The sequence below is a fragment of the Passer domesticus genome, chromosome 6, assembly GCF_036417665.1.
Source record: "Passer domesticus isolate bPasDom1 chromosome 6, bPasDom1.hap1, whole genome shotgun sequence".
Lineage (NCBI taxonomy): Eukaryota > Metazoa > Chordata > Aves > Passeriformes > Passeridae > Passer > Passer domesticus.
Genome location: NC_087479.1, coordinates 9,147,931 through 9,162,244, shown reverse-complemented (window position 1 = coordinate 9,162,244; position 14,314 = coordinate 9,147,931). Strand labels below are relative to the sequence as shown.

The following is a 14,314-nucleotide window of genomic DNA, read 5'->3' as shown; positions in this document are numbered from 1 at the left end:
TTTGATGTTCCAGTTTCTGCTGGTACACAGAGAAGCATCCCTTTCCAGCCCACCCTGCTCAGCCTGGAGTGTGAGGCTGTGGGTGGCCTTATGAAATCCCACATGTGGTGTCTGCCAGCCACATCACAGCCAGGCTTCTGCCTGAGATCTGAGGCTGCATCAGCTCCCAAACTTGCTGCCAGGGGAAGGAATAACACCTGAAGGACTCTGCCTGCAGGCTACGTGTCCCCTTCTATGTGCACATGTTGTCTGGAGTTACACTGGCTTGCTGGGAAAGTACTTGAGCATGGAGTTACTGCACTTTTGGGGGCATGGAGGTCACAAATGAGCTGTCTTCAGTTTGCATGTGCATGATCTACATCTATCCAAATCTCAGAGAATAATTTAAATAATAGTTTGATACCACAAAGCCCAGTAAGACAAAAGAGAAAAAGGAGCTGAACCTCCAAAAGGAGAGTGGCAGACAGAAGAGATCTTTCTTAAGAGTTAGTCCCAAGTTGCATATACAGGATAGTACTGCAAAAGCATAATCATATCATAATCAAAAATGCTTTTGACACTGTATCTGTGAGTCTAACTCTACTTTAGTAAGCAAGGAGAGCATAAACTAGACACAGTGGATTGATGTCTCCCTAAATGAGGGAGCTTTTGTGGCATCATTGAAGATATGAAGTCATGGACCATGACTGGAGAGTCACCATCCTGGAGAGACCTTTACTTAGCACCATGCATCACTGCTAGCAGGAGTTCTACTTCCTCTACTCCCTTTATGTAAGGCTTCTTAAACCTCTGACTTCTTGTGCAGTTTGGACTTAGGTGGCTGAAAATGATGCAGCTCAAAGGATTTTCTGAGGTGCAACAGAGATTCTTCTCAGCAGGAGCCCATCCCATGGGTAACCACACAGAGCATACAGGACTTTACTCCTGCCTGAAGTTCTGGTGTTGCTGACAGCTCTATTACACTTTTGTAGTTTCATCTTCTTTGCCCAGCTTGTAGACACACACAGACTGTGTACTCATGGAGCACAGGCATCTTCTCCACTGACATCTCTAGGCTGGGAAATTGCTCAGGCCTGGCCTGTAACCCTTTCTACCTATTTGTGAAATCCCCCACACCTTCCCTGCTGGGCCCTGCTCTGGTTTGCATTCTGGGTGTCTGAGTGTCAGGGCTGTCCTCTTTGTGATGGAATTAATAATTCAAAAACTTCACAAAGTTCTTTTTGATCAATAAAGAAGAAGAAAAATATTTCAGAACCTCATGCTATTCACCTGCGGGATTACTTTGGCACATAGCAACCAGCAGGTCCATAAGAAGGGGTGAAAGTACTTGCCCAGTGAGAGTCTCTGCCTTGGGTAGTCAAGCTCATGCAGGAAGCTCCACCATGCAGGGCTCCTTTGTGATGCATCTCCATCCTGAGGATCCTGACACCTCTTTCTTTTTTTTTCCTTCAGTGGAGGCAATGACCCAGTTCCAGAGCAGAAATGTGGGTGGCAGCCTAAAACCAGCACTGTAGAGATGTTATCCTGGAATACCAAAGGCTTAAGGGCTTTCCTATGGTGTGTTTGGGCAAGGACTGAAATGAGACAAAGTGCTTTTGCTGCTGGATGGTTCCACAGATCCCAACCTCCCTTTCTTGCATGCAGGGGCTCCAACTACTGGCTGAGTGATTTAATGGAATGAAATGGTTGTTGAGCCACTCAACACTGACATGTGGGATTGGAAGCAGAGATAGCAAGCTATTGCCTCCAGCCCAATTCTGCAAAGACAGCATGTGGTCTCCTGATGGCTGTGTTCAGGGCTATTTCCCAGCAAGGACTGGTCCAGATGGGTGAGCATTTTGAATGGAACCATAAATATTATCCATTTCTCATCCATTTCCAAGATTCCCTCAGCTTTGGTAATTGGAAATGGAAATTGCAGAATGAGAAATTGATTTCTTCTTCACTTTTGCCACACAGAAAGAAAAGAAATTACTTGCAATGTTTGTGAAAGGCTTCCCAGCCCACCCAGATCTGAGATAATGAGCTTTCCCAGGCACTACGTAATTCCCTCTGTTGTGCTTCTCTTTTTCTTTTACCATAAATGCACGTCTTGCTGCAGATAATAGAAGATTAAACTCCTCACTTGGAAACTGAAATACACATCACTCACACAGCAAATAAAATAGAAAAAAATACTTCCTTTCTTCTTTTTCTTCTTTATTAAATGCCATCACTTAATTTAGAATGCAAATCAATATATTAATAAGGAATGTATAATTTTTAATGTCATCTGTGCAATCACCCTCCTAGATTGATTCTACCTTGAACTCATTGCAATATTGTTAATGACTGAAAGCTCCCACCATACTTCATCAACCAAAGTCTGTCTCCAAGAACTTTCTAATTAGTGCTACTAATCACCTATTCCTTCTCAGTGAGACTAATGCATTATTACAGAGACTTGTGAAATACGTCCAACAACATATACGTCTTGTTAAAATGACACTCAGGAGATTCCATTACCCACATCCATCAATGACACTTAATCCATCACATGGAAATATTGCTTAAATACTGCTACACAGTCAGCTGGGTGCAGGCATCGTCAGGGAGACCTGCCAGGCAAAATGCTTCCCTGCTTATGGCTCTGGCATGCAGCCCACTCTCTTACATCATACAGCAATTAATGTACCTGTACTTAGATAACAAGAAGTTAGAGAGGCAGTGGAAAGTAACAGCAGAATAGGACAACTGATGAAATTAGCTGCAGGAAATCTATATTATAATAAAACTGTTCATAAAAGTGAATTGTCATTTAGAGGCACAATTTCCATGGGGAATAAGTTTTAATGTCTGTGTGCATCTTTAAGGCAAGGAGTTTTTCTTTTTTTCCCCACCCAATGGTTCTTTCATTTAAATGGCTTTATAGAAGCATAGAATATGCAGAAACATTTTTAAACCCATGAGAATCTCATTATGTTTTGTGCATGTCTTTTTCCATTTTTATTTTTTTTCTTTAAATTCAGGATAATCCACTATGCTGTAGTTATTTAGCTGTGAGGAATATTTAGGTCACCACAGCAAAGATAATTAACAATATGTATAAATGAATGTGCCAATTTCTTTATAAGTGGAAATACTTAAATTGATCAGTTACACTGATGGAGCCTGATTATTTCTCCCCAAAATCAACAATAAAATCAACTTTACAAACATATAAAAACACATACATACCCCAAACTCTGTAAAGCTAATAGGATATGTTACAAAATTCCTCCTTCTGAAGTGATCTAAAGCAAAAGTCAAATGCTTATTGTGTATAAATCTTATGAAAAATTCTGGTGCTTGTATAAAATTGTTTCAAAATCATAATGATTTATGAGTGTTTATTAATAAACACAAGCTTAGTGCTTGGACCAAAACACAAGCCCTGGTGAGCAGCTGGAAGCTCATCCTGGCAGGAGCCAAATGGGGTCAGATCACAAGGGAAAGGGAAAATAGTGAATCTCTCTTTTTCCCTCAAGGCAAGGTGAATTTGTGAAGATCCCTGCTGATCAGAACTCAGTGTGTCATCTCTCTTCATGCTTGGGATTTTTAATTTCTATTGCTGGAGCTTTTCTTAGTGATATTTCCTGTATCCTGATAATGTTACAAAATCACGTAACCTATGAAAAAGACAATTTACAGTAAAATAAAACTCCTCCACTATGTGAATTAGAGGGATGGGGAAAACTCCCATTGCTATTTGTAGTACCTGAGGAGGCTAAAATAATGGTCTTAGTGTGCAATGGACCACTTCTAAGATTATACAACAACAGCAAGGGCTCTACAAAGGCAGCTTAAGAGTATCAAAGGTGAATATTACAAAGAAAGGGTTTGCAGATCTACAACCAACACTAACCCCACTGCTGTCTCTGTGGTAAGACTCAACTACAGCCTACAGACATTATGATGAAAGCAGCCGTCCACAAGCATTCCAGTAATTTTAATTATTTCCACAGCTGCAGAGATGAATCTGTAGAAACAGTAAAGACAAAATGCAGATATGAGCAGGTTGAAGACAGAATGGCAATTCTGTGTTACTGGGTTTTTTGCCCTTCAGGATCAAACTTTGCTCTAGCAAAATATCAGGCTGTTGCTTTAGCTTTGTATTAACACCTCATAGTTGAGAGCACTTGAATTCCACCAGAATTGTCATCACTTCTCCCATCAGGCTCTTCCCTTGTCCCTTTCTGTCCCGCTGCTCTCTCCTGCACAGTGGGGGCATCATGATGGAATAGAAGATGCCAGACCTGGGAGCAGGGAATGTCTGCTTCCCTCTCTCACTGTATCACACTGATTTCCCCTCTGGTCCCCACAGTTGTGGGCAGACTCTGTGCATATTTAAAGCAAACAAAGGGAAGCAGATGCATGTGAAGATAGGCAGAGCTGCTCAGAGCACTCCTGAAAGATTAGAAAGAAAAGAAGTTCTCTCATTCTAACTAAAGTTTAAACTCACTTCCCATTATGAGCCTAATTACATTTCAAACAGATGCACTTCCAGGGTGTGCAAATGTTCTGGTATTGTGAGAAGCTGGATGGACTCTGGCTTCAGACACAGAAATGTTGGACTTGAGAGTGAGATATTTGCAGAGGAATCTTCCTTGAGCATTCATCCACCAGCATAAAGAAAATATCTGCAGAAAATGTTAAGAGTCAAAGACTCATGGTCCATCCATAGAACTTTCTTTGGGGACAGTCATTCAATCAGCAAATTTGTTAATAAGGAAGGGTTGATCTGCAGAAAATGTTAAGAGTCAAAGACTCATGGTCCATCTTTCTTTGGGGACAGTCATTCAATCAGCAAATTTGTTAACAAGGAAGGGTTGAAAAAGCTGAGGAGTTTTGTCAGCGGTTGGAAACTTCACATTTCCATCATATCTGGTGCTGTCAGACCAAAAGCCACATCTGATTTCTCTCTGACATTGCAGTAAGCACTTATCTCCACTGAAGAAAAAGGGATTTATGTAACAGGTCTTGAATTCATCTGAATGTTGTAGAAATATCCTTGTTCTTCCTGTGTCTGATTTCTTACCGCAAAGGACAGGGAATTGCAACAGAGCCACTAATTTCCAAAGCACTGCACACTGGAAATGAGGAACTTGAAGAAAAAGAACCTCACCATTTCTGAATGCAACAAATAGCAATCTGCCACACCACAAATGCACAGGAAGCAGTCAAAGGGCTGGAAAACCAGGGTTAACCACTATGGAGATGGAAGTCAGTCCCTCTTGGTATCATTGCACAAATGTGTGCTTGTGCATTCAAGAAATGTATCTTGAGCTTCTGGATAACAAATGGAAATAACTACTCCAAACTGAACCATCCAAGTTCACTACATTCATTATCAAGCTGAGCCCAGCAAGGCAGTTCAAGGATCACTGTGCTGGTTTTAGCATCAAACTCTTCAGACAATGCAAATTCCACACATAAGCGCAGACCATACTGTTTAATAGGAAAGCAGCTTTGAAGGCTCCCATCAATATCAGATGAATCAGGGGTGTAGATCTGTCAGAGACTGTGATTTATAATAAAAAGAATTGTCAAAATAAATCTTTTTGGAAAAATAAGTATTTCCTCTAGGATCTTCCAGTAGATTTCATCTGGGCAATAGGGCTGCTCAGGTTAGGCACTCAAGCAGCCCTTCCTCTGTCCACACAAAGATTCATGTAGTGAATTGTCATTTAGAGGCACAATTTCCATGGGGAATCAGTTTTAATGTCTGTGTGCATCTTTAAGGCACACAGACATTAAAGGAGTCCCACCTAATTTTGCCACTGGTTGTGTGTGTCTTCTGAAAAACTTATTTATTTAAATTTGTTTCTTCCATTATAGAGGACTTAGCAGTGTGTTTTGCTCAGTGACTACAGCAGTGAGCATTGCTAGATAGATGTAGACAGATACTTTCTGTCTAATTCTACACCTGAAGTTAAATTGCAGTCAATATGAAACCTAGCCAGTTTTATAATTCTACCCGTATGTTATAAGGATTTGCCACATATTTTAATGTAAGTGCTACATATGTCATCAACTTTGTGGTAAATATGTCTATTTTTCCTCCTGGAATTACAGAAGGGAGAGGTTAGTGTCTGGTACATTCCATTATTTATTGTCTCAATTCAGGGCAATTCAATATTTTCTGTTAATTTCCTTTTCCTTTTTTAAAAGAAATAATAATCTGTCACTGAGGTTGTAACAGCTCCAATGTTAATGGAATTGTATGAGACAATGTCATTGAAATTGGATGGGTCCGAATGGAATCATCACATTCCGTCCATTCAGGCCCTAATGGCTCCATCAATCGAGTTGGGTAGGACACAGCCCAAGGTGTTTCAGGAAGCTCTGAGGTGCATCTGAGTGTGCTGAGCCTTTGTGCACCTTCAGAGCACAATAACATGAGTTAAAAGGTACAGTCCCAAAATCTCCCAGAGGCCCATTAACTGCAGATCACACAGCAAAGGCTCCTTCGGAGGGAGCCTGGCCCATCCCAGCAGTGAATCAATGAAAGAGTTGATTGCAAGACTAGAGGGGCACCTGGGTATCTTTAGGAATCATTCAACCCCTGTCACCAGGGATTGTTCATCCACACAGATCTAGAATTCTATGCTTGAAATCCCTTCGGGCATTTTTTAGTAAAGCAATAATGAATGCACAGAGCTACTGATTTCTTTCCCCTGTTTAATATTTCACCCTTTTTAATACTGCTACAAATTCCACAGGTGCCATATTTCATTACACATTTGCAAGCTTGGATATGTTGAAAAGGATCAAATACAGGAAACTTCTGGCCTTGATATCTGGCTGCTGTAAAATTAATTTTGGGGAGAAGAAAAGAGTGTCCCCACAAGCCAAGACAATGCTGATTATTCAGTCAGATACATCAAACTGCCTCAAATCCCAGCACTAGTAAATGGTAGGCACCATATCTGCCTACAGGATGTTGCTGATGAGTGAGTAAAGTGGATTATGCTGAAGAAACTTCTCTTGGTGCTTCTTTAATAGAGTTCAGCCCCCAGGGCAGTGGCCTAGTGTTGTTGTACAGCATGTGGGAATTAACACAGAAAATTTGGTGGTGTCCAGGAAGTATAAACAGGTAAAGAGATATAAGGATCCCAAGAACTGTGTCTGTGCCATGCCTTTGCTGACTTAGGAAGATGAGAGAACACTAGAAAGCATTGACAGTAATAAATGACAAAAAATAAATAATATAATAATATGCAATAAATAATTAATATGGGTGCCCCCAGAGGTCTTTGATGGGAATTTCCTCAGCTGAGTGTATCACTACCTTTCCCACAATCTTGGGGAAATAGTTTTCTCAGTAAGCATTCAAAAAATCTGAAGTAATATACATTTATCTGAACCTAGTCTCCTTTTTGTTCATTGGAGCAAATTCTCAATTTCATAAAAATTAAATATAAAAATTAAAATCTAAACCTAAAGTGAATTTTAAACTCCAAGAGGAATTTAATCCCCAAGATGTATGCTCTTACCGTGGGATATCTTTCCCACTCTGTTCATCAGGAATAAAAGAACTTTCCACCTGTACTCATAACTCTCTTTTCTCACAGGAGTTGAGGTTTCAATGTCTTGTGTTTCACTTTTGGACAGAGAAAAAAAAAAAAAACCCAAAGTATAGGGAGGAGGGAGGCATTGCAGTGAAAATTCTGAAAGGAATCAAAAACTAAATGGTCCAATCACTGGAATTGTTTTCTTAATGTTTTCCTCTAATAGCCTCACTCAGCTGGATTTGCTGCAGTGGCAGGCTCTCATATTAATTGATGCATGTCTGTTTGTTCTCCACTTTCCATAGTCCCAGAACCAGAAAGAGCTGAGAGCAGACATGAGCAAAGATGCCACAGTCAGTTACTGTTCAGACACTCTTAGCAACCAAGGACAGAAAGAGAGGATTCGCCTGTAAAAATAGAACATAATGGGTAAAAAATGGAAGATACTCACAAATGCAAATAAATTACTTTTTCCAGCTCAGATGTGATGTGAGGCCATATTCTGTGCTGGGTGTTTCTTCCAGGTGCCACACATACAGGGCAGCCTTGGGAGCCTGCCTATCCAAGGGGGCAGAAATGTCAGGAATACTGCGAGGCATCAAAATACCTGTGGTTATTTTTATTTGTTTCACTACTCAGTATTCAAGCTGTATTAAACTCTGGGTGCTACTTCTTTGTTATCAGATAAAGAAGGGAATGAATTGGGCTTTACATCTGGCTGTAAATACCTGTGAACAAAAAGCACACCACTTTACTCTCTAAAGTAATGTTATCATGTATATATCTTGTCTGTCAGCATTATGGTACATCAAAGATAATGCTTATGTTCTTACACTGACATCTTTAGAGAGCATATGTAAATCTCCTGGTTTGGCTGCCCCAAAACGTTGTGGAAAACAGACATTAAATAATCTTTTCTTTCCAGGTTATGCAGCTGCCACTGCTGTTTCCAATACTCCATTTATTTTTCATTGCTTGATGGTGTTCTCATGAGTCTTTGGCTGACCAGAAAGGACAAGACAATTAACTGGAAAATTCGAAACATCTGCAGTCCTGCATCTTGGTATGTGGTCTGACACCGTGACAGCATCTTCAATCCTGCACAGCTAATAAAGCCAACATTATTATTGGCAAAACTTCAGGGATAAAGTACAGACAATAATGGGGGTTTATTCTCATTTAACTCACAATGTAAGAAAAAAATCACCTTCTCTCTTGTCTTATTGATGAAAGTGGAGCATAGCCTGGTGTGCATGTGTGAGAAAGAGTAGAAGATGTGAGACAGGTAAACAAAAAAAAAAAAAAAAGCAAAGGGCTGGTTTGGAAACCAGCATTAGGGTTTTTTTTTAATGTAAAATAAAAGTTTGAAATCAAACTGTTTCAGGATGGAAAGTGGAACTACCAAGCCTCACTGGGGCTGTCTCCAAGCCCACACAGTCCAAGTGCCTGTGTCCCTATTTGCCTATGGAAAGCAGCTCATTTTTCCAGTGACCTTCTTCCCCTATGAGCAGTCACAGACTCCAGTTTAAGGGCTGGGTGCACTCTGTGAGTTTAACTTGTGTTCTTGGTCTCAGGCAGCAAGTGGAAATTAGAATAATTAAGCTCTCAGCTGAAATTCCTCAGTTTACTCACTGAGCTCCATGGTGTGTTTTTTAATCTACAAATTTTGCCCCCAAAATTGTGCTGACTGTTAAGCCTACAAAATGGGAAAGGAGGCCCCTAGCTGCTTCTAAGCCAAATATTCTCATTTCTCCTTTCCCATTACTTCCCAAATGAGACATAATTAAGCAATTTTGCTTCTCATGGTATTAAAACTAAAGACAAAGCTATTTCAGCTATTTCTAGGCCTTTTTTAGTGAGTCTATCAAAACCAATCAGTTGTAGCAATTGAGAGACAGAGAACAGATGGTATGTGATTCCAGGTTCTGCCACACTCCTATAAATGCATTAATTTACTGCTGAAACAAAGTAAGTTTTTTATGTCATTCATAAAAGGAGAAGATGACTTGAAGGATTTGATCAGTGATGATAATGTGTTTTCTTTGGTAAATGCCACTTTCCTCAAGCTTCACATTGTTACGTTCACCAGATCTGCAATATAGTTAACTACAAATTCTTTTCTATGGTAATCAAGCCACTACCTTGGTAACACTGTATATAAAGTCAAAATATTAATCAGTAAGCCTTTCTTTATTTCAATATGTTCTCCTTCAGAAGTAATCCAACTGGAGCCTTTTTACCACATTGTAATTTATGAGCCAGCTGGAGCACAATACATTTTTAATAAAAATTAGGTACAAGCAGATACAGGGGATTAATACTTGTATTATAATTTTATAGTTTTCAATATACACAACCATGGAAAAGACAATCAAATATGGGGTCCATCTCAAGGATATAAAATGCAGTATTTATTTTTAATGGAAAGAGAATTTCATGAATTACTGAGCCATGAAGAGCTGATGGATGCACTCACTGGGCAACACAAAGGACAACTAGAAAGAAAAGGCATACAAAACAACAGAACACTATTGGTTGTTGTGATGTAGCACCTCTGATTATGCTCCAGAGTCTCAACTCTACCTGTTTCCATAAACTATGTACATTTTCAAAAATTACCTCTTTTTCTCAGCAGCCTATAAAGGCTGGGACTTTTTTTCATGTGTTTCTGACTCACATTAATTAACATTTTATTCCACAGGGGAAAATAGGAATAAAAGTAGTATTTGGAAATTGATTAAACCATTAGAAGAATTAAATCTTTCTCAGGTCTACTTTGAACTATATTGATAGGACTGAGTAGTGGAAATGAAGCAGCAATAAATTTTTGCAGTCCATGCAAACTTTTAAAATATGTTCTCCAGGAGTTACTGTATTACTGTACATCTTTTTCTACAAACAGCTAGGAAACAACTTATCCACTGTTCCTGCAGTCCAAGCATCTCCATCTGATGAGCATTTCTTTTTGTGTCTGAAAATCCTAAAAGATTTTTCTCTGATATTCTTACAAACATTTTTAAAACCTTCTAGACATATGGGTGGGTGTCTCCTTGATCCAAAAACCTTCCAATTGAATGATGAACTTGCTGAGGAATCATTGTTCAGCATTTAATCCAAAAAAATTATCTGGCAATTGAATCAAAGCACATCAAAGACAATTCCCAGTAAGAAAAACAAATCTTCTAGTAAAGGGCAACTCTTTTCCTTAGAGATGCTAATTACACTACAGTAAATCCCAAAATGTGGTGTGTGCTGTTCTTCTCCGGGGTTCAGGGGTGTGATGTGAAATTTCTTTGAAGGAGACCCCAAAGATATGATTTTTTTTTTTTTTTTATTTTTTTATTTTTTTTTTTTTTTTATAAAGTGAAATGAATGGGTAACAAAGGGCAGGAAATCTTCAAATACAGCATGCCAACAGTGAAATCTTTGAAGGGGTACACACTGGCAATGTAAAATCTCCACTGGGACCATGCCTTCATCAACTCGAAAGAGAGACTATCTGCCTGAAAGCTTTGAAGAAACCCCCTCCTCTGAAGAGATGGGAAATCTTTGAAGTTATGAAGAATGCATTAATCATTTTAGATAGGTAAACTCTGGAATAAAACTCATTCCAACCTGTAGTGTTCTTTCTTGGTGCTTTGTTAACTAAACCACGCAGCACATTTCAGTGAGGAGCAGAGGGTCATAGCAGCCCAGAGTGAGATTTTTTGCAGTCTTGGAGCTGAAGCTTACTGCACCATGGGAAGTAAATTTTGACAGCAGTCTGAAAGGACCATCTAGATTAGAAGACATATAGTATCTGTCCAGATCCCTCTGCAGAGCCTTCCTACCCCCCAGCAGATCGACACTCGCCCGGCTTGGTGTAGTCTGTGAATTTTCTGATGGTGACTCAATCTCCTGATCCAGGTCACCAGAAGAGGTGTTAAACAGGGCTGGGACACACTGATCCATTACACATTCATATTGTGGTGTATGGTGGTTGGCTGAATTATGTTTGTTATGATTTAAAACTGTGTAACTGATAAAGGCCTAACAGCTTTAAAAGACCCTGTTTTTGCAATAAAGCAGCTCTCCTTTGCACCTTCCTGGGGATTCTGTGTCACAGACCCACACCCACAGTTGTTCTGTAGTGATGCCTTAAGTTTTAGCTTATATATTTTCCAGATTCTGCACAGCATCAGGATGTTACTCTGAACTTCATGTAAGGTATTAGCAAATCCTCTTCACAGCTTAGTTAGACAAAACAATCCTTTTCCAGCCCAAGAACGAAGGACACCACTGCAGCTTCATGCCCAAAAAAATATAAACAATGGCGAGTTGTGGAGAGCAATCTGGGAGGATGGGGCTCTATAACCTGAAGCCGTAATTGGACAATTTACCTCAATATGTAAATAGACCAAAACTTACAAAAGTGTGAAAATTCGTGACCAGTCGTCCATCTTGGGTCCATCTTGTGTAGAGCCATGGCCGGGGTCTTGTACTGCCCAAAGTGTATCATTTGAAGACCTTTTAATAAATGCCTACTTTATTCCTTTAACACTGTCAGCCTCTGTTCCAGGCAGCCTCTTGAGGCATCAGTAGGTGCCATGTGATGACACTCAAGATAATCTTCTCCATGACCTCGCCAGGCACTGCAGTCAGGCTGGCAGGCTGCAGTTCCCTGCATTCTCCTCCTTCATCAACACTCTGTGACTTGCTAATGGAAAAATATCAGCAGCAGCTCTGAGAGAAGAGGTACATGCCACATTATGCAGCCTCTGATTATCCCTCTGTGGCCAGTGTGAAGGGTCTTATTATTAACAGTCAAACTAGTCGTTGGCTCCCCAGAGCATCCAACTTAGAGACAAGAGAAAGGGAATTAGAGGAAACATGAATTAGAGTGGCTGGATGGAAAGCCTTGTCTCTTCCTCACAGCCAATCTATAAAATGCATATTCTCCATAAGTTAAACTTGCATGGTGTACATTTGGGACCACTGCAGTTTTGTGGTAGAGTCAAAAGTTACGCTGAGACACATGGGCTTCATCACCACCCATGCACAGTCCCCTGTGCCCAGATGCTGAAGTGAGGCACCAGTATGTGTCTGCATTTGTGATGAGCTCCAAGCAATGGTGCTGTTTTGAAGTGAATCCCCTGTTTGGCTCTGTGTAGTCCCGGCTAATCCAGTTCACAGAGTAGTTTTGATCCTTTCATATTTGTCCCTTTCTGGAGGAAAGCTGCCTTCCATGTGTGTTACTGATGTGCTCTGTAATGGGGACATCTTGGCTTGCACCAGTACGTAGTCCTTTGGGGAGCCTTCAATCTCAAGTCCGTTGAGAACATTGAGCCACTGGGAACCAGACAACATCTAGTACAAAACAAACCCCTGGAACAAATACAGCACAATTACAGGGCCCTCAACACCAGTTACCTTGATCTATTCCTCTTCTGGTTCCAAAGGAGAAAAGTGAGACAGCCAATTAGCCTCTCTTTTTTACTTTTTAAATTATACATGCAAGTAGTAGTTATTTAACTAACTCTTCATGAGTTAGCCTTAATGTCTCTCTGGGCTATATTCACATAGATAACTGGAACATTTAAGTTAAATAAAATTATGACCTCTTAGGATTACCTTTATACTCAGGACTCCCAATATAGCCAGGGAAGAGCCAGGTGTGACACCAGTCAGCCCTCACAGACATCTGTGATGTGGCTGCTCCTGTCTCTTCCCTGCCTGCCTGTTAAATCTGAGTACAGCAGCCCTGCCAGACACTCACTTGTGGTCAAATGTATTTAGATACCTGCATTGATTGTAAATTCACTCTGGATGGCACCACTTCCAGGACAGACTTTATGAATATACCTCCCTGAACTGCATTCTCCAATTATGAGAGCAAACCTCTACTGTCTCCTTCCTTTCTCTCTCCATTACTGGTGTTGGCCACTTCATAGCAGAGCCCAGCACACCCAGCTTAGACTTCATTTCAATCCTAATGACAATGAGGTGCTGGGTGGGTGCACAAACCACAGCACTGAGTAGGACACCTTTATGTGACAGTTCCCAATGTGTCTCCCTGACCTCCCCCAACCATCTGAAGAGAAAAAGCCATCTGTGGCAGGGAGTTAAGCCAAAGCTCCAGGTCCTGAGTCAATAGCAGCTAATGCAGCCTCACCACAGCAGAGCTGTGCCTTCTGGGATTTGCTGTCCCAGCACTGTCTCATGTAAACATGACCGTGACAACTTCAGTAACTTCCAGAAATAATTTCAGTGAAACTTTTAAAATAGGGCTTTTTTTTTAGATTTGCCTTGTAAATAAATATCCTGTGTGATCAATAATCTGCATGTGCCCTTAACACTTGACATTTCTTGATCTTACATTAAAGTATAGCTGTGATTACATATCAATTTGTATTTTGGCCATTCTGAAAAGCATGATTTGCAAAGGATCATAAGCACATTTTCTTTCCTCATAGATTTTTAGCATCCAGGCAGAAAATGTGCTCAGATAGTTTTTTGGATGTAATGAAAATCTCACAGCATATTGTATTTTTTACCTGACACCATTAATATTTTCATATTTGTCTTGTATGTCACTTTTTTCCCTAACTAATAGATCATTCTTTTTATAGGCATTACTTTACCATTGAGTTATTTGGAGAAAGACATGGTTAATATCACTGAGCTCCTTGTGAACTATGAAAATATCCTGGGACAGAAAGCAATGCAACACCTTCTAAGAATATAGTTTTGCTTTTAAAAAATGAGTCATATATCTCAGGCAGACAGAGAGCCTTGGGCAATGCTGA

At 40.2% G+C, this 14,314-nt stretch overlaps 1 long non-coding RNA gene across 1 annotated transcript; it reads left to right on the top strand.

Moving 5' to 3' along the window:
• Positions 1-680: 680 nt before the first annotated feature.
• Positions 681-2,137, top strand: LOC135302054 (uncharacterized). The gene is made up of 4 exons (XR_010363741.1): positions 681-771; positions 1,453-1,557; positions 1,645-1,829; positions 1,960-2,137. It is a non-coding gene; the product is annotated as an uncharacterized LOC135302054 (long non-coding RNA).
• The last annotated feature ends 12,177 nt before the right edge of the window (positions 2,138-14,314 follow it).